Genomic DNA, 24887 nt, shown 5'->3' with positions numbered 1-24887 from the left:
ACCTTCAACCAGTCCTGCAGACATGTTCCCAGGGTCGACTGTATACGTCCGTGTCTGTCATCACCCAAGGTCTGTCCGTGTACGTTCTATTCATGTGTAGAGCAGGGCACATGATAACGATGTTATCAAACACATCCCGGTAGTCTTCCCACAGCCCATCTGCCCGCACACTATGGTGCAGTGCAGGTCGTGGGGTAGATCAATAGATGGTTTGCACGAATCTCCCATTGTCTTTATTAAGTTGCGCGTCCATAATCACGTACAGATATAATGTCAACTTGCCCGCGGGTTGAGCCTTCTTGGTGATCTGCATGGTTATCCCCTCACTGCCATTGTCAACACGACGGCCCCTGCCATGCAATTGGTCATCATCCTTGGATCGCATGTCCAACCATAGTGCGTACTTGGTGGTCAGGTATTCCCTGATCTGCATGGAGCTTAGGTCCAGGTCCTTGGCTATGTGTGGGTGTTGTTTGATAGCCGGTGGCTTTTTTTATCTCATCCCAGATCTGGTATGCCCTCATACCATGGTTGAACAACTGGTTGGGCACGCCCTCGATGGTCACTTCCACCTTTTCAATTTCGGGGTTGAAAAACTTCTCGCTCTCCCTTAAGAACGGCTTGTAATCCTCCACAGGGACGACCAGGATACGTTTCATCGATCGTGCCGGCACGTTCAGGTTGATGTTCCACACAGTGTCGCTCTTATCCAGTACTATCGTTCTATGCCACAGGACCCTATCGTAGAGGATGGCAACCTTCCCCGAGTACTTGGTTCGAACCTGCCTGGCCAGCTCTGGGCTAGTTACCATATCAAACTCCAGAGAGATGTTTGCGATGGGTAACTGGCCTTGTCACCGTTCGGCGTGTGCACTAATTTGCTGTAGTCGTTAAACGTGAGCTCGTATTCCAGCCAATCACCCAGCGCGGCCTGGTAAAACGGTGCGTGTCCCGTGAGCAACTCGAAGTCCAGCGGCTCCCGTACGCTTGGGCGATGGCCACTTCACCGGCCAAGATCTTGTCAAACTGGTCTGCATGAAGCTGTACCCCACACGCAACCAAGTCGGTTTGCTGATGCCTTGGTACACGTCATTGACGCGTTCTCCCTCGCTTTTCCAGAGGTCCCGGTAGCAGTGAAAACATCGCTGTTGTCGATGCTCAGCACCTCATTACCGCTGATCTTGATAGTGGTTTTCTTGATGATGGCTCGACCTGCGCTCCGCATGAGCTCGCGTTTGTCGTTGGTGGAGGTCAACGTGAGGTTGAACGTCAGTCGAACCGTGCCTGGTACGATGAGGTCATTCTCACCCAGTTTTGGGAATCGAACCAGCATCGTTTGGTTCTGGTCTATCTTGCTGGGATTGTTGGTGATGGTCACCGACTGGTGCACGGCTCTGACGCCTAGAGGCTCTCTTAATCTTCGGAAAGGATCTAGTTTCTTACCATACATTGTTATATACATATGATATAAAAGTTTGATATAAATAATGGCTGAAGGCGGCCATATGAACATCCCGATGGACGATTTTGGGCTGGTGCGCTCGATGATGGGGAATACGATGACACCTCATTCATGGGCGACACCGTTAGCAATGAACTTATAAAATCAACCGTCGATGATCATTACAACGCGTGGAAGTCAGATAGAAACTACGTCGATCCGTTGTGGCTAGACTATTACAAGCTCATCCTGACATCGATAAGAAGGGCACGCTGCGATTGAAAGCTCATCCTGAGATCGATCTCGTCAATAAGCGCACGAGAAAACCGATTGCCTTGTCTAGGCTAGTCAGTCGTTATGGTGGGCAACTGATCCGTGATGAACTAGGCTTCATAGATTACGGTGGCGCACAGCCCCCCGAAGATCTAGAAAACATCAGGGCCGAACTCAGCGGTGAAGGTGATGTTAAAGAAACATCAGACAGTATCGAAAAAATATTTGCCTCGTATCATGACAAACCCTTACCGGGTTTCGAATTTCCTGTTCGAGAACTGCGAGGCCTAGACGAAGCCTTGAAACGTGTACGCGGAGAACTCGTGAACAACATGGGGAAACTGAACGAAATCAATGAGCACATCACTCGCGAGAAAATAAAACAGAAGACGAGTCTCTGAAAACCATCATCGAAAAACGATTGTGCAACTTGCCAGATGAGCGACGGACTCGGTTGGAATCCGCTTCCTCGAACCGGGAACAACTTCGCTCCCAGATCCCAGATCAGCCATCGATGCCTAAATCAGCAGCATGCCACGTTGGCCAACAGGATCCGAATCCTCTTCCGGAAGCAAGGGAGTACTATCGCCAGCATTCTGACTGCATTGGGCTTCATCATATCAACCCTGGTCATGCTGCTGAGTAGGGGTGGTGGCACACCAACACCCACACCACCAAGTGGTGGTACACCCACTGGTGGCAATGATGTTAGAGACTGGATAAAAAACACCTGAAATCACTCGGTGAAGCTCTAGCTAAACTCGCTGGTAAGGCCGCTGAAGCCCTGCCCGGCATCCTGGGTAGCATAGTCTCGTGGTTACTTAGCACGCTGGCTAAAACCATCACGTGGCTCGGTCAAAACCTGTGGGCAACCATCGTCGCAGTGCGGGTCTGGTGTACGTAGCGGCTAAGGAATCTTTAACCAAATGAAACCGAAACCGACTGCGATCCCCCCGGCCACCACCGCTGTTTTACGGTCGATGTGCTGCTGATTGGACGCCTGCACGTGTGGGGGTTGGGGTTGTGGGGGTGTGGGTTGAACTCTAGGCTCTGGGCGTGGTACGACTATACCCGTTTCACCTGTCGTGGGGGGTGGCACATTACTCACGTTGATGTCAGGGTTGATACCCGGCTTCTGGGTTGGCCGTGGCTATGATGATTTTGTTGTTGTATGTCCACCACTTTGTTGATTCTCAGTCGCACGAACACGTAGTCCAATTTCGACCGGGCATATTCCAACACGTCTTGGTATCGTCAGGTGGCACCCGGTAGATCAACCGGGCGGCGATGGCATCCTCGACGTTGGACATGAACTGTTTCTGCGCGTCTAAAGCAGTACTGGTACCGATGATACCAGAACGCGTTTGATTCTGAGCGCCCAGCACGGCCCACACATGCATTCGAATCGGGTCGTTCAAGCGTTCGATGCCGGCATGAGTAAACCCTCTCTGCGTATCCAGCATGACTTTTTTCCAGTCATCCGTGGGCCCCTGCTCGAACCTCCGGACTCAGTAATCCTTGCTGATGTCGAAAGCCATGTAACGGTCATACCACTCGTTTGTTGATGTGATGATAAGACTTGTACCCCCATTTTTTCAACTTTTCGCTGGCTTCCACTAGGGGCATGTTGTGAATGATGGGGATGCCCAACCCATGGTTCGCGCCCGGCAAACGCCAATCCTTCTTCGGGCCTAGCTTGAATTCGTTGCAAACGCGTTCGTAGGCCTGTCGATCGTACGGGTCATTTACTGCGCTCCATGCTTTGTCCTCTAGGAGAGGAGTGCTCATCTCTTTGAGGATATGCCTGACGTGGTCCTACATGTGAAACGTGAACACAGACCAACCCAGCGGACCCCGCCGAGTGTCGTTCAACGTCAAGCCGCACCGCGTTGTAGCGCACCACACGGCAAAGCTGAGTTGATTCTGCCAGAACTGCATAGGGTTGGTGAACCAGGCGTGGACTACATTAGCGTTAGTCACTGAAAACCTATACCTATCAAATACATCTATGAACTTGGCGCCGAAATACATCCCAGCAACGACCACCATCTTCATGTGTGGGAAATCTATGTCCAGTTTAGGGTAAAACACTCCCGGTTTGTACATTTTAAAAGTATTATATAATGGGAATATATACTCTAACATGTACGTAACACTTCCAGGAATAACGAGCGGTGAGTCCTTTCCACTGATGCACCCGATCGATATCACGTCGCACTCTGCAATATCACCTACCTTCCACGATGGACCAACATGAAAGCCAGCAACAACAAGCTGTTCGTCAGTGGCGCCCTCAACCAGATAACTGACAGCTACTACAGCGTATGCTCGCTAAGCGCTGAGGTCTTCAAACCCTTGGGAGTTGAACTCAAGATAAACGACTGAAACGGCACAGTGGTGTTAACCAACAACGGAATAAACCCCTTGAGTTTCGGCCGACCATTGGCGAGGACACTCCGGATGCCGCCGGACGAGATAAAACCAACAACTACTGTCACATGCACGAAGTTACCCGACCTAGTACCTTACCGAACTGTGCATTCATCTCGGTCAGCTGAATGTCTCGGACAACATTCAAGGTGGCCACCCTTCCACGATACAGAGAGCCCTACCGGTGAAAACTGAGAAGTACAACTATGGCAGAACGAGTCGTTTTCATCGCGACAGTACAAGAGGTTAACTTGGGGCACCATCCCTGAGTCGGTAATGTCGGTTTTAGATATACAGCATAATCATGTGAATATAGGATACCTCAGCATAACACCGCACATAAAATGACTAGTGCACAAGGTCCCGGAATGAAATTGAAAAATTGTATCAATATAGGGGTCAGCGACCTAGTTGACACACGCGGATTCGACGGCCCCGGAGTAGATGGCAAATTGTATGGGTCGCAGCTTAAAAACTGCATTTACAAACGTGTTGAAGTCCCCATCCTTGGTTGTGGTAGAAACCTAAGTGATATAGTCGATACCTCAGGATCGGCCCTCAACACTAGGTTCGACTTAATCCGCATCAGTGATGATAGATGGACGGTATACCCATCGTTCGGAGGCAAACTGTTCGACTTAGAAGGTGTCGAGAGCAACGTGACGGTCATCACCCGAAACAAGCAGTATACCCTCGTCTTCACCAACGCCAACAGGTGGGTGTTGTTACCCGCTCAAGTCGACTGGTTTCTCAACATTAGTCTCGGCTCCCCCTACGTGTTCACGGAGAACAAAGACAACTATCTAAACAAAGTCGTGAACAACGGAACCTGGGTTACATCCCAGAGTGGAAGAGTGGCGTAATCATCAGCCCACTCTCCAGTATTGCAGCCCGAGTAAACCGGATGTGGCATTGCAGTTGGTGTCTGAATTCGCCGGTGTGGTCAAAATCCTGGAAGGTCTACCAGCAAATTCCACGCTGGTCATCCAAGTCTACCTAGCGGAACCATCACAGGATGAAATCGAAATCGTGAAGGGAATCAAACTCCGGTGGGTTAAACGGCACCAGTATCACGTTTAGACTGTTTACGTGCGGGTGGGTGTCGACTCCCACACCAATCTGCAGGGGGTCACCATTACTGTGGAAGACACGATATCCCTCACCAAGATCTTCCTACCCGACAACATAGACTTCACGGGGCTTGGTTTCCTGAAATCTGGAAACCATCCGTATACTGGGTAAATGGGGAATCCAGTTGGTTTCCATTCACTGAAACTGAGTAACTGAGTTTCCAACTACATTCCATTTTGGATTATTTGATTTTTGCATTTCAGTAAATGGAAACCAACAAGAAACTAAGGTTATAGGTTTTGTTGTTGGTTTCCAGTCCTTGAATTTGAAGGTTTCATGAAATGGAAACTAACATAAAACCAGAAAATGTAGTTTCATGATGGTTTCCTGTGCAGTGTTTTGAACTGAGTAGCTTAAAATTTGCAAGTATTTGGTATGAAGTTGACCATCCTGGCATCCAGTTGGTATCCATTCATTGAAACTGGGTAACCTAGTTTCGTAATAGAATCCATAATGGATACTGTAAACTTGTAGTCCCGGTAATGGAAACCAACAAGAAACTATTGTCATGTATATACTGTTGGTTTCCATTCCTGAAACTTAGTTTCGAAGATGGACTACTTTCATATCATATTACATTATCAGTAATTGCGTAGAATAATTATGAGGTCTTAAAATTCAAAATGAATATGTCTGGGGAAGGAACAGCAGATTTACATTTGAAAGAGGACGTAATTTGTAAGATTGCTCAGATGATCAAGTGAGTGAGTGAGTGAGTTATTATTTAACGTCACATCGGCAATATTTCAGCCATAACGTGACGAGAACATTTGACATTGCAATAGAATATATATAGATATTATAAAAACCTGCCAACGAAGGACAGTAAAAAGACTAGACAATCACAGATATGGATATAAAACTAGTGAACAAAGCTGAAACATTCCAATTAAAGAAGACAATACAATATAAAACACGGGCTATAGATCGCCAACAACTGAAGGTAGATCACCATACTAGGAACCATGGGGACTTACATTACTTTCGCCAGATGAACAAGAAGAAAGGTTACCCCAAGTAGTTGTTGACGCATTGGTCAACTTTATACATGTACCTGTTTTTGTTGTGGGACACCAAATCACTATACTGTTATAATTTTGATATATATGACACATGAAGTGTTTCACGTGTGTCTGAGAAGTCTGACAAGCTTAGATGAACAATCCTCAGTTATCAAATTTTATCATTTATTACAATCTTAACTGTTATTAAATACCAATTATTTATTGTCATTTCATATCATGGGGAATTTTGAAAATCTAGATAGATGGGTGATATTCTACGATGAGTAACAATTTTCACTGTAGTTATGAAAAAGCTTAAACGTCAAAACGTGAAATTTGAGGAAAACTCGGTTTAATTATTTCTGCTTTAGAATGTGAAAGAGTATAAGCATTTAGGAAGTTTAGTATAATGTAATTCAAACAATTGTCAATCCGGTACATACATTACGGATTTCTCAATAACTAGAGTATCAGGGAAGTGTACTATGAATTGAGGTTGTGTGTAATGTTTACCATTAAAAGCATTAAAAGATAGTATAAGCTTTGACAGTGAGTTCAAGTACTTGACAAACAATCAGTGTCATGTCTTTTATATGTCGGGGTCTGTGTGTCGGCTTCCTTGGGGTTGTCTCGTCTTAACGGGCACCTATTATCAAAATTGAATTGCTGTAGAAGTAATGAGTCGGTAATCCGTGGGCACGCGCGAACTCGTGACATTTTATAAAAGCAATGTTTTTATGTACTGAAGTGGTCATTTTCGTCTTTTATGTCTTGAAATCACTACCAAATTGGGTCAGATAATGTTTTCATACCTGACAATCGAAAAGGGATTAGGTATTTGTTATTACCCACAATGCCCCTACCGCCGCCATTTTGTCACTTGAACTCATGAGAAGTTGTCTTGAAAGTGGGCCAAAGTGTCTCCCATTTTTAACACAACAAGGAACCCAGCCCAATGAATTATTCCTTCGCTTGTCCATGTTATATGAATGAAGAAAATGACAATGCGAGTTGCACTAGAAGCTTTGGAGGCTCGGGTACGTGAAAACTTGAAAACAGGAGCAGTCGTCGATCGCGGAGGGAGAAAGGGAACATTCCACGACCCTGTCAGGTACAGTGTATTTTTTTTTAATTAAGCAATAGCTCATGTTATGTTCAACGTTTAATGGACATAAGTAACTAGGACAATAAATATGAAATTAAAGTTATAGACTTGATGGAACTCGATAAACAATTGCGTGTCGAAATGTTGGCAAGAGATATGGCTTCCTTTACTTAGTCAACTCAAGAACTCGATTGTGATTTGGATAAGGTCACATACGACTAAATGGTTCATTATCGTAATGTATGAAAATAGTCTCTGCAAGAACAATATGAACCACAAATATATCCAGCAATGTCACGACTCAGGATAACTTCCAAAAGTATTCTATTTCCAAAAGAAATCCAATGATTGGAAGATCTATTTTAAAGTTTGTTATTGAAAATTGCTTTTGATATTTGTACCACTGAAAACTATTCAGTGGGTGAAAGTGAGTCATTTTGCATTTATAGGAATTCTCTGACCAGATTTGGTGCATTGTTAGAGCGAAGTTTCATTTTTTATGTCTAGTTATTAGAGTTACAAGACAGCCTATGACCAAACAAATCGACAATATTTTTCAGCCAACTTTTAAGACGATATTTATCATGATACTATAATGTTGCTGAGTGGATAAATTGTCAACACAATATTTTTGGAAACTGTTTTTTAAAAGGTTTTCAAGTCAGTAAGTTAATCATCTGATGTAAACAATTTTACACTTAGTATGTCAAGATATTTAACTCTGAATGAAGAGATGTGGATTTTGTTAGATCAACAAAAGAAGTTTGCAAAGAAAGTTGGACATATAGAACGTTTAATAGGATATGTTGGGGATACATTGATGTACATTGTCAACCTAAAATTATATGAACTTTTTAATTTTGCTTCTTTTGATATCGGCATATCTACACCTTGTAAATTGATATTTATTCTTCTATTTTCATGCCTTATTGTTATCAAGAGTACAATATCACTTAGAAAGTTCCTGATGTTTCCCTTAATTTCTACATTTCCAGCATTCCATTGGGGCAGTGTTGGAAAATCTGAAGATGACTAACTGATCTTGACCTGCAACAGGTATGCGTAATCCAAACCCTTCAATAAATGATGTACATAAAATTATCCAAATAATGTAAATCCTATGAATCAGAAAAATACATAAAAATTACACAACCACTATTTTCGTAACTTCCAACTGGAAATATTTTCCACTTATACACATCTCCTTTCAGAAGTAGTTTGGCGGTTTTGGACGAACAATAGGGTTCGTTCACCTAGAAGACAAGGAAGTGGAAAGCCAGAGGACTTTGTCTGCAAAAACAACAAAAGATTCAGATGTGTAAGTAAATTCTAATCGTTCTCAATTCTAATGTTACAGTACACAGGTTAAAAATTTAAGGAACGCCTTATTTGAGTTAATGTAATTTCTTGAAAGTGTACACTGATGTTCCAAAATAAACACTGTTCAATTCGTGTAAATATGTTAATATGTATAAATATAAATATGCAGCTAAAAGAGTTATAAATAGTCCAAAGTAAAGCGCCAATGTACATTATGTTTTGGTCTGGATATATTTCACCTTGCACACATCAATTAACAATTTATTAACAACACCCCACTAAATAGTAGCTGCAAACACATTTGTCAATAGCAGTATGAGATATTAGTTATGGAGGTCCGCCTATGACCCCATTCAATTTCTTATCTACTAGAATGACCCCACATTATTTTTTAAACCCAAAAAAATTATTTTCACATTATTTTCAAAATAATGGATAATTCGTAGTTCTATACATATAATATCACAGCATAATGCATGTAACATTCAGAAAATAAGTTATAGCTTTCACAGGAGAATTTCTCGGAAATATAGGCAATGATAGCATGAATTTAGTGTGCATTCCTAAGAAATGTTATTAATTCAATGTCAATGTTTTCTATAAGTCACAACTGTTATTTAGTGAAAGAAAATCTTTTTTTTGTCAGTTATCAAATATCCAACCCAAGCTAAGGAAATATGTCCTTCTCTCTATTGTCTCTCTGCTCTTACAAATTTCACTAAGTTCTTCTACGATTGGAACGTTTATCACTTTTCAGGTCAAATGCTCAGTTTTGATTTATTGAAGTTCGTGCTTATAGGACAGTGGTTACAGTTTTATTATTGTGGTTATTTTGTCGTCAAGCTTAAGGAACATTGGACAGTTTTCTTTTCTCCAGCAAGCGATATTGTTGACGAATGCTTGTTTTACTGATTGTTTATTGTTTTCTAACTTTCAGAAGCTGGAAAGCAGGAAGAAGGTCCTGACAACGATTGGCTGGTCGGAGAAGAAGAAGCAGAAAGTTCTTCCTCTCTTGGGGAAAGAGTTAACATTTCTCAAATTGGAAAACCAAATAATATGGATTCATCTACATTGATGAGTTTAGGAAAAGCATTCCATACTCACTGCTATTTATTCCCTTATTGCTTTTAATTATTTATGCATTTTGAAAATTCAGTTTTTATTAATGTGAATATTCCAAATATCAGTTGTTTATCAGCAAATTGTTGAAAGTAAATAAAGCTATCATGACTTTGTGTTTTATTCTGTTATTTGTCATCCTTACGGTTTTACCATTGTGCAATTGTATAAAATACCTGACTTGGTATGTGTGTTGCATGAAACACAACCTCTTTTCTGGAGGAGCGGGTAAGGGGCCGGCACAACAGATTCAGTTTCATGGAAACCAGGTTATAAGCTGGGAACTTGGTTGGAAACAACAATAAACTAAGCACCAGTAGGAGCCTCCTTGGGCGAGTGGGTAAAGTCCCGACATGGATACCATCCAGATACTGGTGCAAAATGTAGTTTCAGTTTTAATGGAAACAAGGTTATAACTTGGAAACTAGGTTAAGCATACAACAAACTAAAACATGGAAACCAGGTTGAAACCTACAACAAACTAAAACATGGAAACCAGGTTGAAACCTACAATAAACGGAAACATGGAAACCAGGTCGAAACCTACAATAAACGAAAAACGGAAATCAGGTTGAAACTTACAGTAAACGAAAACACGGAAACCAGCTGGATCTGGCTTGGAGGAGTGGGTCATGAATCGTACTGGAAACCAGCCGGAAATGGTGCAAAATTCAGTTTCAGTTTTCATGGAAACCACAGTGAAACTATAGGAAACTACATGGAAACCAACTGGAAATGGTGGTTTCCATGTCGTTTCTTCTCAGTTTAAGTGTTTCGGAAACCAACTTATTTTTGTAGTGATAGTGTGTATAAGAAGCCTGTCACCGATGGATAGTATAATTACTTAAATACCACAAATATATACTAAAACTAGTTGATAGCAATTAAAAGAAAGCATTATTCATCAACAAGACGATATAATCAGGGGCTATAGGTAGACCACCATACTAGGGACCACGGACACTTAGCATAAATTTTGCTAACTGTATGGACCCTGGCTGGATTTGCACCATAACTACAGTCACTGGCAACAATGAATGAGGCAAATACCAAATAGGATGCATTTCAAACTCTGACATGCATATCAAATACTCCAAAAGAAGTGGAACTTTTACATATGCTCTGTGCGTGACAAGGCACCCCTGAAGAGCAACCTCCTCGTCGTGGGTGATGGGTAACGCTAATAGCTCTTCAACCCCTGTGTGGACCAGGCGTCTTACAGATCCGCAGCACCCCATTGCTGGTAGTAAAACCAAATTGGATAACATGTTTGTGGATTGCGCCCCCTGTGTTGGTGGAGGACGGGAATCTGGTGGTTGAGGGCACATGATTGAGTGAGTGAGTTAAAATTAAAGTCACATCGGCAGTATTTCAGCCATATCGTGACTAAGAAAGTTGTACATATATAAATGATGAAGAAGAACGTTAGCAAATATACATACCTGTCTGCAAGGGAGAGTAAAGCAACTAGATTATCACAGAAATATATTTAAAACTAGTAATTAAATATAAAATACTTTAACTATAAATGACAAGACAATATAAAAAAACAGGCTATAGATCCCCAACAAAAAATAGCATACTAGGGACGATGGGGACTTACAGTTCACTTGCTTCCTGCATCGACCCTAGCTGGAATTACAACATCTCTTCAGCTATTGGTAACTTTAGATAATCTAGCCATATATTGAAATAGCATATATGCTACGATTAAGAATAGTGGTAGGTTTAAATTAACTTTGAACTATTTGGGGACATACGTACCCTCTTGGGAGGACAATAATTTTACAATACTTAACCCTCTTTGAGGGTATCGCCACTAATAATCCTAGTTACTAATCCAAACTACCAATAATAAAATATATATCTATTTACAGACTATTCATCAAAATGTATCTAATAATTCTAGTTCTTAATTAAATATTCAATAATCAAATGAAAACTAACAGTACTAAAAAGATCCTTAACAGTTTTTACATTGAAATGCGTATCCCTTGAGAAGGAAAAATCAATACAGTTAAGCAGGACATGCTTGACTGTGATTCTTTCATCACAAGGGATGCAAAATGAAGGATCTTCTCCTTTTAACAAATATTCATGAGCATACCTTGTATGGCCAATGCGACATCGTCGCATGATGGCCTCTTCAACCTGGACTGACAACCCAAGTAGGTGTAACCAATATAGGGTTTTGTTTCATGTAATTTGTTAATACCTACTTGAGTGTCCCACTTCTTTTGCATCAGATCACAAATGTAGGTTCTAATGATGGCTTTGTAATCAGAATATGGAATAAGAAGTGGTGTCACAGATTTATTAAGTGCTGCCTTAGCAGCAAGATCAGCCATTGTATTCCCAGAAATGCCAACATGGCTGGGTAACCAACAAAAGACGATATCACATTGTTGAGTTGAGTTGAGTTGGGTTTTACATCGCATTGGCATTATTTCAGCCATATAGCGACGAGATCAAGTATGCATTCATAATCATTCCCAATACAAAGTCCATGTTAAAAGGCATATAAGTTGATTACATTATCATTTAAATGTCATAACAAATTTAGAAGCAAGCAATTCGCCATTCACATTACATTATTACAATTTATGATACAGGTCAGCTTCCCTCAGGTAGTTAACACGCGGGAAAATAGATCTTTCAGATTTCTCGCATCATAATGTGACTCCTTTACAGTCGAAAAGTCCACACAGTCAAGCAGAATATGATTGATGGTGAACACTTCATCGCAAGAGACACACATGGGAGATCCATCCCCATCCGTTTTCAGCAGATAGTCATGAGTAAACCGACTGTGGCCAATACAACATCGTCGTAAAATCACCTCATCATGTCTTGACCGACAACCCAAGTAGGTATAACCAAATTCTGGTTTCAATTCATGAAGTTTATTTCTTCCTACTTGGGTGTCCAATCTTTTTCGCGTCAGGTCCCAAGTATAGATTTTGATAGTGGGTTTGAAATCACTGTATAGGATCAGCAGTGGAGATAAGGTTATGTCAAGAGCTGCTTTAGCTTCAGCATCGGCCTTTGTGTTGCCTGCTATGCCGACATGACCAGGCAACCAGCAGAGGACGATGTCGCATTGGCCAGTGGAAAGGTCATTGTAAAGTTCCAAGATGTCCAGGATGATAGAGCGACTTGAAGTAACATTTTGAAGTGCTTGAAGGCAAGACAATGAATCTGTAAAAATGATGAAGTTTTTGGAACGGTTCTGTTGTTTAATATAGGTCAAAGCTGAATAGATAGCTTTGGCCTCGGCAGTGAAAATGGAACCACTGTCAGGAATTCTAGAGGAGACAGTCTTGGATCCAATAACTGTAGCACTGGTAACTTGGCGATCATCCTTGGATCCGTCTGTGAAAATGGATCTATGGTTGTTATGCTTGAAGTGTAACTGTTTGTATTCCTGTTGGAACACCAAAGAATTTGTTTCTGACTTTTTGAGTTAGGTGAGAGTAAGATCCACCTGTGGTTTCACCATCTGCAGCAGTGGCGAAGACAGAAGCCGGAAAGGTGCTATAATATTGAGGTCAATTTTAGCTGCAGATATGTGTGGTTGAATTTTGATTCCAAGTGGTGGGACCAGGCTTGGCGTTCCATCATCAAGGTCTAAGACTTTGTCTTGGATCCTTTAGAACGTCTCCTGTTGACAGTCTCTACGTCGAGGCAGATGAACCATCTCTTACACAACGCCGTATAAAATTATCCTTGCAGTATATAACAAAACTTTATTCTAACGAGTCTAACCCTGCATTCAACTGTGTCTTTCATCCTCTTTATAATGATTTTTACAACAAAAAGCCTTCTCTTGTTCCACCTCTTGGTTTAAGAATTAAACCATTCATTTCTGCTGCTGGCATTGAGCTGAAAAATATAGCTCCTTCCCGTCTTCTTTCCTCTTCTCCTGTCAGTTGGTTAGGTCACAAGTTGACCTAACATTAACAGCATTTAAAAAAGCAGAATCTAATGAATTACAATATAAACAAGAATATAATCAATTAAAAAGTAAATATAATACGTAAAAATCCAAGGATGGTGGCGCGGTGGCTTGTGCCACTGCATTGGATCCAGAACAATATCGTCTCGATTACCTGATAACAGCTCTATCTTCACAGCAGAAGCAAACGCAATACTTACAGCTCTTAAATATATTAATAGACACCCCAAATGTAAACAATATATCATATTTTCAGATTCTCTTTCTTGCCTTCGGGCTATAAATGATCTCTCTTGTAAACATCCACTTTTAAGTGAAATAATTGATTTATATAATGATCTTGCTACTGGCCAATGCGATATCGTCTTTTGTTGGTTACCCAGCCATGTTGGTATTTCTGGGAATACAATGGCCGATCTTGCTGCCAAGGCAGCACTCAATAAATCTGTGACACCACTTCTTATTCCATACTCTGATTATAAAGCTAGCATTAGAACTTACATCCGTAATCTGATGCAAAAGAAGTGGGACACCCAAGTAGGTATTAACAAATTACATGGAATAAAACCCTATATTGGTTACACCTATTTAGGTTGTCAATCCAGATTTGAAGAGGTCATCATGCGACGACGTCGTATTGGCCATACAAGGTACACTCACAAATATTTGTTTCCCTTGTGAAGAGGTGAGGATCCTCCGTAATATTTGTATCCCTTGTGAAGAGAGAGTCACAATCAAGCATCTCCTGCTTGACTGTGTTGAATTCTCCATCAAAAGGGAGACATATTTCAATGTTAAAACTGCTAAGGATCCTTTTAATTCTGTTCATCTTCAGTTAATTCTTGCTTTTTTAAAAGAAATTGATTTAATTAATGCATTTTGATAAATATGTTCTGTAGATAGATGTGTTTTAATGATTGGTAGTGTAGATTATGAGCTTAGATTGTTAGTGGCTGTACTCTCAAAGGGGGTTGACATAGCGTAAAATTATTGTCTTCCTGAGAGGGTACCTAAGTCCCAAAAACTTTCAAAGTAAAATGTTCACGTCCTGTGTTTTGAAACATAGTATTCTTGTCATTTTAGTTTGTGGCCAAATTTTCCTACTTTTGGCCAACAGCTGAAGGGATGGTGTAAATCCAGCTAGGGTCCATACAGGTAGCAAAAGTAATGTAGGTAGCAAAAGTAATGTAAGTCCTCACGCTTCCTAGTATGGTGATATGCCTTCAGTTGTTGGCGATCTATAGACCGTTTTTATATTGTATTACCTTCGTAATAATTGTTTTACATGTTTATGCTGGTTTTAGACTCCATCTGTGATACTCAAGTTATTTTACAGTCCTTCGATGACTGATTATTTAGCAACTTTAATTTATTGTTTATTTATTCATGTAAAACATGTCTCGTCACTATATGGCTGAAATATAGCCGAGGTGACGCTAAATTCGAACTCACTCACTCACTATCAGAGCGAATATGAATTCTGAAGTCAACGGATTCATCAGTACAGCTGCCCTACTGAACGGGTTACATCTTACAAGTCAAAGCAGATTTCAGTATGTACAGGCAAAGTGTGCCTTCGCTTTTCTAGACGGTGTTTAGCCTTTGAGGACATGGCTTTGGGTATCTGTGTTGTACCAATCGCATTTCCAAACCATGTTTAGCCTTTGAGGACATGGGTTTGGGCATCTGTGTTGTACCAATCGCATTTCCAAACCATGTTTAGCCTTTGAGGACATGGGTTTGGGTATCTGTGTTGTACCGATCGCATTTCCAGACCGTGTTTAGCCTTTGAGGACATGGGTTTGGGTGTCTGTGTTGTACCGATCGCATTTCCAGACCGTGTTTAGCCATTGAGGACATGGGTTTGGGTATGTGTGTTGTACCAATCGCATTTCCAAACCGTGTTTAGCCATTGACGACATGGGTTTGGGTATGTGTGTTGTACCAATCGCATTTCCAAACCGTGTTTAGCCATTGACGACATGGGTTTGGGTGTCTGTGTTGTACCAATCGCATTTCCAAACCGTGTTTAGCCTTTGAGGACATGGGTTTGGGTATGTATGTTTTACCAATCGCATTTCCAGACCGTGTTTAGCCTTTGAGGACATGGGTTTGGGTATGTGTGTTGTACCAATCGCATTTCCAAACCATGTTTAGCCTTTGAGAATGGGTTTGGGTAGCTGTGTTGTACCAATCGCATTTCCAAACCATGTTTAGCCTTTGAGGACATGGGTTTGGGTATGTGTGTTGTACCGATCAGATTTCTTGACCGTGTTTAGCCATTGAGGACATGGGTTTGGGTGTCTGTGTTGTACCGATCGCATTTCCAGACCGTGTTTAGCCATTGAGGACATGGATTTGGGTATGTGTGTTGTACCAATCGCATTTCCAGACCGTGTTTAGCCATTGACGACATGGGTTTGGGTATGTGTGTTATACCAATCGCATTTCCAAACCGTGTTTAGCCATTGACGACATGGGTTTGGGTATGTGTGTTGTACCAATCGCATTTCCAAACCGTGTTTAGCCATTGACGACATGGGTTTGGGTATGTGTGTTGTACCAATCGCATTTCCAAACCGTGTTTAGCCATTGAGGACATGGGTTTGGGTATCTGTGTTGTACCAATCGCATTTCCAGACCGTGTTTAGCCTTTGAGGACATGGATTTGGGTGTCTGTGTTGTACCAATCGCATTTCCAGACCGTGTTTAGCCTTTGAGGAAATGGATTTGGGTATCTGTGTTGTACCAATCGTATTTCCAAACCGTGTTTAGCCTTTGAGGACATGGGTTTGGGTATCTGTGTTGTACCAATCGGATTTCCAGACCGTGTTTAGCCTTTGAGGACATGGGTTTTGGTGTCTGTGTTGTACCGATCGGATTTCCAAAACGTGTTTAGCCATTGACGACAACGGTTTGGGTATCTGTGTTATACCAATCGCATTTCCAAACCGTGTTTAGCCATTGACGACATGGGTTTGGGTATGTGTGTTGTACCAGGGATACTCTACAACAGAGATAGGTCACTCGCTTGCTTTCTTTACCATTTGTACTAATTAACGTGTGCCTCGTCATGCTCCAACGCACACAGTGACTTGGTTCGTTCTTCGGCTGCGTTTAACAGTACTTCAGCCAGTGTATTGTATCAGTCGGAATTTTACAATGAATTAATTAATTAATTAAGAGCAAGAATTTTTTATATGTGAATGAATGAAAGAAATAAAGAAAAAGAACAAAAGAAAGAAATACATATGTGAATGAATGAACGAATAAATGATACACCACGGCCATGCCTCCCCAAACATGTTAAAGAACGCAAAACTATCGGTAGAACACATATGTTAACATCAGCTGTCCTTTTTTTTTAAAAAAATCTACTTTGAGACATTTTTTACATTAGTAAGTAATTCAGATATCTTATTGGATGTGTAGAATGGCATGGGCATTGGCAGAATGTTAACTGACACTGTCACGGACCCCTCAAACACAAAGTTTAGAACTATCACAAAGCGTTATAAACACCTTTCAAGTTTTGTCACATACTAAGATCAACAAGAAAGAAAGAAGTTTTAGAACTATAACACTCAAGCATCACAAGCATCAATGGCGTATCAGAACAGATCGGCGATATGTCATATTCACACACCTCAAATACACCCTAACAAAAAAACACTTAAATTATAAAGCTATCACTATTACTTGCAAAAACACCTTTCACCTGATGGTATATTCCCTCTCATAAAATTGAAGTTGAAGGTGTATGTGAAAGATGTTTTTGAACAATAACTAGAAACACTCAAACAACGCCCTGTAGTCTAGTATTTCAGTGGCAGATCGGTGATATGTCATATTTTTCACACACCTCAAATACACCCTAACAAATTTGTTTAGTTATAAAACTATCACTATTACTTGCAAACACCTTTCACCTGATGGTATATTCCCCTCATAAAAATTGAAGGTATATGTGAAAGATGTTTTTGAACAATAACTAGAAACACTCAAACAACGCCCTGTAGTCTAGTATTTCAATGGCAGATCGGCGATATGTCATATTTTTCACACACCTCAAATACACCCTAACAATTGTTTTTTAGTTATAAAACTATCACTATTACTTGCAAACACCTTTCAACTAAAGGTATATTTCCCTTCTAAAAACTAAACGAATATGTGAAAGACGTTTTTAGCGATATAATTTAGTCTTTCTTCGCTGTGTACTGAGAATTGAAGCCAGTGATCTACAACATGCCGACTTGAAACTTTACTACAAATCTACTGTACTTATACTGACACTAATAACAATTATTTGACTTAAAATGAAGTGACAGAATAGGTAACTTATCTTCTACATGTAGGTTTTCAGTTGTCACAACACTCAGCGTATGTAATCAGCTGTTGAAAATAAACCGGGCTCAATCTTAAAAACTACGCTGCCGCCATATTGGCTACACTGGTCACGTGACGAGCCGAGGCATAGCTTAGGAGCTTTCCGAGGAGTGACCACTCCCCCTTATATAGTCTCCCTGGTTGTACTTATCGCATTTCCAAATCGTGTTTAGCCTTTGAGGACATGGGTTTGGGTATGTGTGTTGTACCAATCGGATTTCCAGACCGTGTTTAACCTTTGAGGACATGGGTTTGGGTATCTGTGTTGTACCATTCATGGATTTCCAGACCGTGTTTAGCCATTGAGGACATGGATTTGGGGATGTGGGTTTGTGTTGTACCAATCGCATTTCCAGACCGTCTTTAGCCATTGAGGACATGGATTTGGGAATCTGTGTTGTACCAATCGTTTCCAGACCGTGTTTAGCCATTGAGGACATGGATTTGGGTGACCGTGTTGTACCAATCGCATTTCTTGTTTAGCCATTGAGGATATGGGTTTGGGTATGTGTGTTGTACCAATCGCATTTCCAAACCGTGTTTAGCCTTTGAGGACATGGGTTTGGGTATGTGTGTTGTACCAATCGGATTTCCAGACCGTGTTTAGCCATTGATGACATGGATTTGGGTGTCTGTGTTGTACCAATCGCATTTCCAGACCGTCTTTAGCCTTTGAGGACATGCGTTTGGGTGCCTGTGTTGTACCAATCGTATTTCCAGACCGTGTTTAGCCTTTGAGGATATGGGTTTGGGTATGTGTGTTGTACCAATCGCATTTCCAAACCATGTTTAGCCTTTGAGGACATGGGTTTGGGTATGTGTGTTGTACCAATCGCATTTCCAGACCGTGTTTAGCCATTTAGGACATGGGTTTGGGTATGTGTGTTGTACCAAGACGAAAAAACAATCCCATTGTGAAAAACAATGGACTGTAACAATTCTGGAGCATCACAGATATGAATATAAAACTAGCATTTAAACTAAAACAATTGGATTAACGAAACTAATACAATATAGAACACAGGCTATAAATCGCAACAGCTGAAGGTAGATCACATACTAGGGACCATGGACCCACGATTGAGTGTCAACTAACACAGTGTTATGCTGCAGTGGGTCTCCAAGCTGCACAGAACGAGTGAAAAGTGGATCCAGCAAATGTGAAGGGAACAGCTACAGCTATACAAAAAAAATAAAGTTTAGGATGGTTCAACCCATATAATTCGGAGACAAGCATGACCAGATTGGCCCATGACTCACCGACTTGTGGACATATGACTCTGAGCAAGTTAATATTATGACAAATTGAATTATTATTGTTTTACATATTTGTACAAATATGTTTCATGAAGAATGTATGAGCTGCCGATACACAGTATTGTATTCCTTGTGCCACATGCCACTAAACGTTATTGCCGACTCCACTGCCCTCAACAGCCGAACTCTCTTTCTCTAGCATGTGGAGCCAACCCATGGTAAACATATTGCCCAGTTCTGATGCCTGGACACATTCTATCCCTTGTCCAAGGGTCCCATTAATTATAGTTTATCTCGGTGCCAGATAACCGTACTTTCCATTCATTTATTTTAGCATATTCAAACGAAATCAAACTGTATGATAAGATGTAGATATTAATTCTGATTGTTAGTTTTCTGTTTTTCCTCTTTGTTGTGATGTGAACTGAAGTTGTAGTGATCTTTGTCATCAGTTTTGTTGCATATCCCTTTACATAAGGTTTTTCTAGCTTTGAACAGCAGCAAATTGCTCACTCACTCACTCATGCCTTACATGTTTCGCGTTTAGCCACAACACATATATACTTACAGAACCGGTTTTCTTCCAACAAATCCAGTCTTGGCCATTCGTTGAATTCGTTGGTTGAGCAGATGACACATTCTTTGACGTTCTGCAAATCAGCTCCTTTGGGTGAAATCTTACATGGCTACAACAAGCAATCTGCAGACATTTACTGAAGCACTGTAGTTTCCCGTATGGCTTGAATTCAGCAAGAGGAGTGTCATGACCACATTGCTGTTGCTTGGAATATTTTCTCATGACAGGTATGTCCTTGAGCACATTAACTGTGTACATTGAGACCCACGACAAGGTAAAATACAACCATTGCACTTGAGGTATCATTGTTGAAGAACCAGGTGTCAGCAGTTCGATATGTTTTATGTGTATAGTGTCAGTGGTCCATTGTAAAATGTTATTCCTGCAGAAACACACTGCACAGTGTATCAGAATGATCCCGGATTTCATGAACCATGTTGCAAATCAACCTTCAGAGAAATTGTGATCTGTTCAGTGAATCTCCCAGTGGATGTATATAATCGGGTCAGTCGATGTCAACAACAGGGGTTGGGGACTTGCTTGTTGACCAGAGCTGTGAGTAGGTACACATCACGTATCTTTCCACGAATTTCCAATACTGTCAAACCAACATCATATATATATTTTGTTATTGTATAAACTGTTTTCGTGACGATATGGCTGATATATTGCCGAGGTGACGTTAAATGTTAACTCACTCACTCATAGATTTCATTCTTTGGAAATTGACTGCTCGTAAAACACAAAGTCTTGGTTTTAATTTACAACGTTTATTTTTTTAGTCAGCCTGTTTTTATATTGTATTGTCTTGCATTATCGTATAACTTTTTACTTGCATGCTACTTTTATATCTCTATCTGTGATACACAGGGTTTTTTTACTGTTCATCGTAAACAGTTTTATTGCTTCTAATTATATTTATCTTTAATGATCATTAATTGTTCTCGTCATGATATGGCTGAAATAGTGTTGATGTGACAATAAATATTAACTCACCCACTATATTTTGAGTTCACATTAATACCTACCATCCATATGATTACGTGTTTCGGTGAATAAAGATGGAGCATAAACCCAGCTTTCACCACGACTTCTCACAGTTCAGTGGAAATGGATTTATCTCAGAACAAATACTGTCACTGGTAATGAACCTTTGTTAAAGGCTAGTTGTGCAGCAGGCAATATTTCTCAACGATTAGTGTACACTGGGCGTTAATGCGTTCCTTTTATGTCACCTCTTATACCTAAATGTCTTCCATTGGAATATTACGTAGAGCTCTATACTTGTAAACACACGAAGCGTCAATCATATCAGCTAATGCCCTATCTCTTTTGTGCAACTAACAACCTAAGCTGCACATTGAATAATCCATATACAAATAAAACCCTTCAACAAAAGTCAATTTAATCAATACACAAAAAGATGTGCAGTAAAGTTAAGCATTCAAACTTGAATGTGTCCTTAATGAGTGAGTGTTCAAAAGATACTAACACATGAAACATCAAATTATGTGTTTCCCTTTTCATTAAATGTGTGTGTTACGTCACAACTGAATAATGTTAATCAACTGAGATAGATTACACAATGCCATTTAGAAAGTGGTCAAATGTAACATATGCTATATTTTGGATTACACTTTCTTAGTAAAGTACAAATTCTAGTACTTTTTTGAGTTGAGCCCCATCCGGGATTCGAACTCACACCCTCAGAGTCAGGCACCTAATCACCAGCACCCAAAGTCAGCCGCCTAACCTATTCAGCTACCGCGACTTCCACAAAAATGAAAGTCGGATAACTGGTAGTCTAGACTGCGGGCTTTGTGTACCCCTCTGATAGGTGTTAATTGGCACGGTTCCCACGACCGAAAGCTATGACTACACAATGCCATTTCATTTTTGTGGAAGTTTTAAAATGTACTCCCCGGGAGTGTTTTACCCTAAACTGGACATAGATTTCCCCCACATGAAGATCGTAGTCGCTGCTGGGTTGTATTTCAATGCTCAGTTTATAGATGTGTTCGACCAGTGTAAGCTTTCGGTGACGAACGTCAAGGCAATCCACGCTTGGTTCAACAACCCGATGCAGTTCTGGCAGAATCGACTCAACTTTGCTGTGTGTTGCGCTCTAACGGGGTGTGGTGTAACATTGGCAGACACTCGGCGTGGGCCGCTTAGTCAGTCTGTGTTCACGTTCCACGTCTACTAACGCTACAAAGACGTGTTGGAATACGCCAGGTCGAAAGTCGACTACGTGTTCGACGTTGGATTGTACATGGCTCAGAGCGATATGCAACTGAGAGTAAAAAAAGTGGTGGGTTACAACAACGAAATAGTCATAGCCACGGCAGACCAAAAGTTGGGCGTCAACCCCGATGTCAACGTCCCCCACGTACCACCTCCCACGACCGGTGAAACGGGTTTAGTTGCACCACCCCCGGAGCCCAGGGTTCAACCAACACCCACACAACCCCAACAGCAGGCGTCCAATCAGCAGCACATCGATCATAAAATAGCCATGGTGGCTGGCGGGGTAGCGGTTGGGGTGGGGCTTATTTGGTTAAAAATTCCTTAGTCGCTACGTACAACAGACCTGCCACGGCGATGATGGCTGTCCACAGGTTTTGACTGAGCCATGTGGCAGTTTTAGCCAGAGCACTCAGCAGCCACGAGACGATTCTACCCAGGATGCCGGGCAGGGCTTCGGCGGCCTTACCAGCTAGGTAAGCCAGGGCCTCCCCAAGGGATTTCAGGTGTTTTTTTATCCAGTCTCTGACGCCACCACCACTTGGCGATGTGGGTGTGGGGTTCCCCCCACTCAGTGACACCACCAGGGTTGATATGATGAAGCCTAATGCAGTCAGTTGAGTTGAGTTGAGTTGGGCTTTACGTCACATCGGCATTATTTCAGCCATATAGTGACGAGAACAAGTCTGCATTAAAATACATTGTAAGTACAAAGTGGTTTCGTTTCAAAGACATACATTCATTACGTTGTCATTTTAGAACAGAGAATGCCAATGCAGTCAGAATGCTGGCGATGGTGATCCCTTGCTCTCGGAAGAGGATTTGGATCCTGTTGGCCAACGTGGTGTCCTCATTTAGAACTCGATCGATGGTTTCCTGTACGCGACTGATCTGTGATCGGAGGGCTTCCCGGTTCGAGGAAGCGGATTCCAACCGAGTCCGTCTCTTGTCTTCCAAGTTTTTTATTCTATCCTCGATACGACGTTTCATATCACCGTCCGAATTGGCGAGTTTTATTTTCTCGCGAGCGATGTGCTTGTCGACTTCGTTCAGTTCACGAGTTCTCTGTGTACATGTTTCAACGCTTCGTCTAGGCCTCGCAGTTCCCTCAGGGTAAATTCGAGGCCCGGCAAGGGGTGGGCATGGTACGTGGCCAATATTTTGTCGAGACTGTCCGACGTTTCTTTAGCATCCCCGGTATTACTGAGTTCGGCCCTGGCTGCTTGCAGATCTTGGACGACCTTCGGGGGGAGGCTTAGGCCGTGCGCTCCCATAATCTATGAAGCCTAGTTCATCACGGATCAGTTGACTACCACCAGGGCGACTGGTGAGTGTTGACAAAGCATACGGTCCTTTCCCATCTTTTTTCATGATATCGACCCCCAGGTGAGCCTTCAATCGCAGTGTGCCCTTCTTATCGATGGTAAACTCGCCCCAACGGCTTGATGTTGTCTCTCTTTTCAACTGCGTCGTAATAATCGTCGACGGCCGGCTGTACAAGTTCAGCACTTAAGGGGTTCGTGAATGTGGTGTCATCCCCCAACACACTATCATCCCACATATCATCCATAGGGATGTACTCATGACCGCCTTCAGCCATTATTTAATATTAAACTTTTATATTTTATCTATATAACAATGTATGGTAGGAAACTAGATACTTTCCGAAGATCAAGAGAGCCTCTAGTTGCCAGAGCTGTGCGCCAGTAAGTGACTATCACCAACAATCCCAGCAAGAAAAACCAGAACCAAACGCTGCTGGTTAGATTTCCAAACCTGGGCCAGAATGACCTTATCATACCAGGCACGATTCGACTGGCGTTCAACCTCACGCTGACCTGTGACAACGACAAACGCGAGCTAGTGCGGAATGTAGGTCAAGCCATCATCAAGAAAACCACCATCAAGATCAGCGGTAAGAGGTGCTGAGCATCGACGACAGTGACGTCTTTCACTGCTACGGGGACTTCTGGAAAGGCGAAGGAGAACGCGTCAATGACGTGTACCAGGGCATCAGCAAATCGACTCGGTTGTGCGTGGAATACGGCTTCACGCAGGACCAGCTAGACACGATCTCGGACGGTGAAAAGGCCATCGCCCACGCGTACGGGAACAGGTTCTGCGTGCCGCTCGACTTCGGGTCGCTCACGGAACACGCGCCGTTTTACCAGGCCACACTGGGGGATAGGCTTGAATATGAGCATACGTTTAACGACTACAGCAAAGTCGTGCGTACGCCGAATGCTGATGAGGCCAGTTACACCATAGACAAAATCTCTCTGGAGTTTTGTAGCTAACATTTCTTACAATCGCCATCAGCTGAAGGGATGGTCTAAATCCAACTAGGGTCCATGCAGGTAGCCAAGGTACCCCATGGTCCCTAGTATGGTGATCGACCTTCAGTTGTTGGCGATCTATAGCCTGTTTTTATCTTGTATTGTCCTAATAGTGCTATTAGTTTTAACCTTCCACACTAGTTTTAAATCTAATTGTGATATTCTAGTTGTTTTACTGTCCTTCGTTGACAGGGTTTTATATATTATATGTCTGTATTACAAAGCTAGAACTAGTTTTAGTCACGATATGGCTGAAATATTGCCGATGTGACTTTAAATCTTAACTCACTCACTCTCTGGAGTTCG

General features: G+C 41.8%; 1 long non-coding RNA gene across 1 annotated transcript; it reads left to right on the top strand.

Moving 5' to 3' along the window:
* Positions 1–8400: 8400 nt before the first annotated feature.
* LOC124270419 lies at positions 8401–9777 on the top strand. Its single transcript, XR_006896763.1, has 3 exons — positions 8401–8440; positions 8596–8702; positions 9642–9777. It is a non-coding gene; the product is annotated as an uncharacterized LOC124270419 (long non-coding RNA).
* The last annotated feature ends 15110 nt before the right edge of the window (positions 9778–24887 follow it).

The sequence above is a fragment of the Haliotis rubra genome, unplaced genomic scaffold, assembly GCF_003918875.1.
Source record: "Haliotis rubra isolate DU_JTF1 unplaced genomic scaffold, ASM391887v1 Scf1515, whole genome shotgun sequence".
In the NCBI taxonomy this organism is placed as follows: Eukaryota; Metazoa; Mollusca; class Gastropoda; order Lepetellida; family Haliotidae; genus Haliotis; species Haliotis rubra.
Note: the sequence above shows the minus strand (reverse complement) of the source record. Positions and strands in the feature narration are given on the sequence as shown.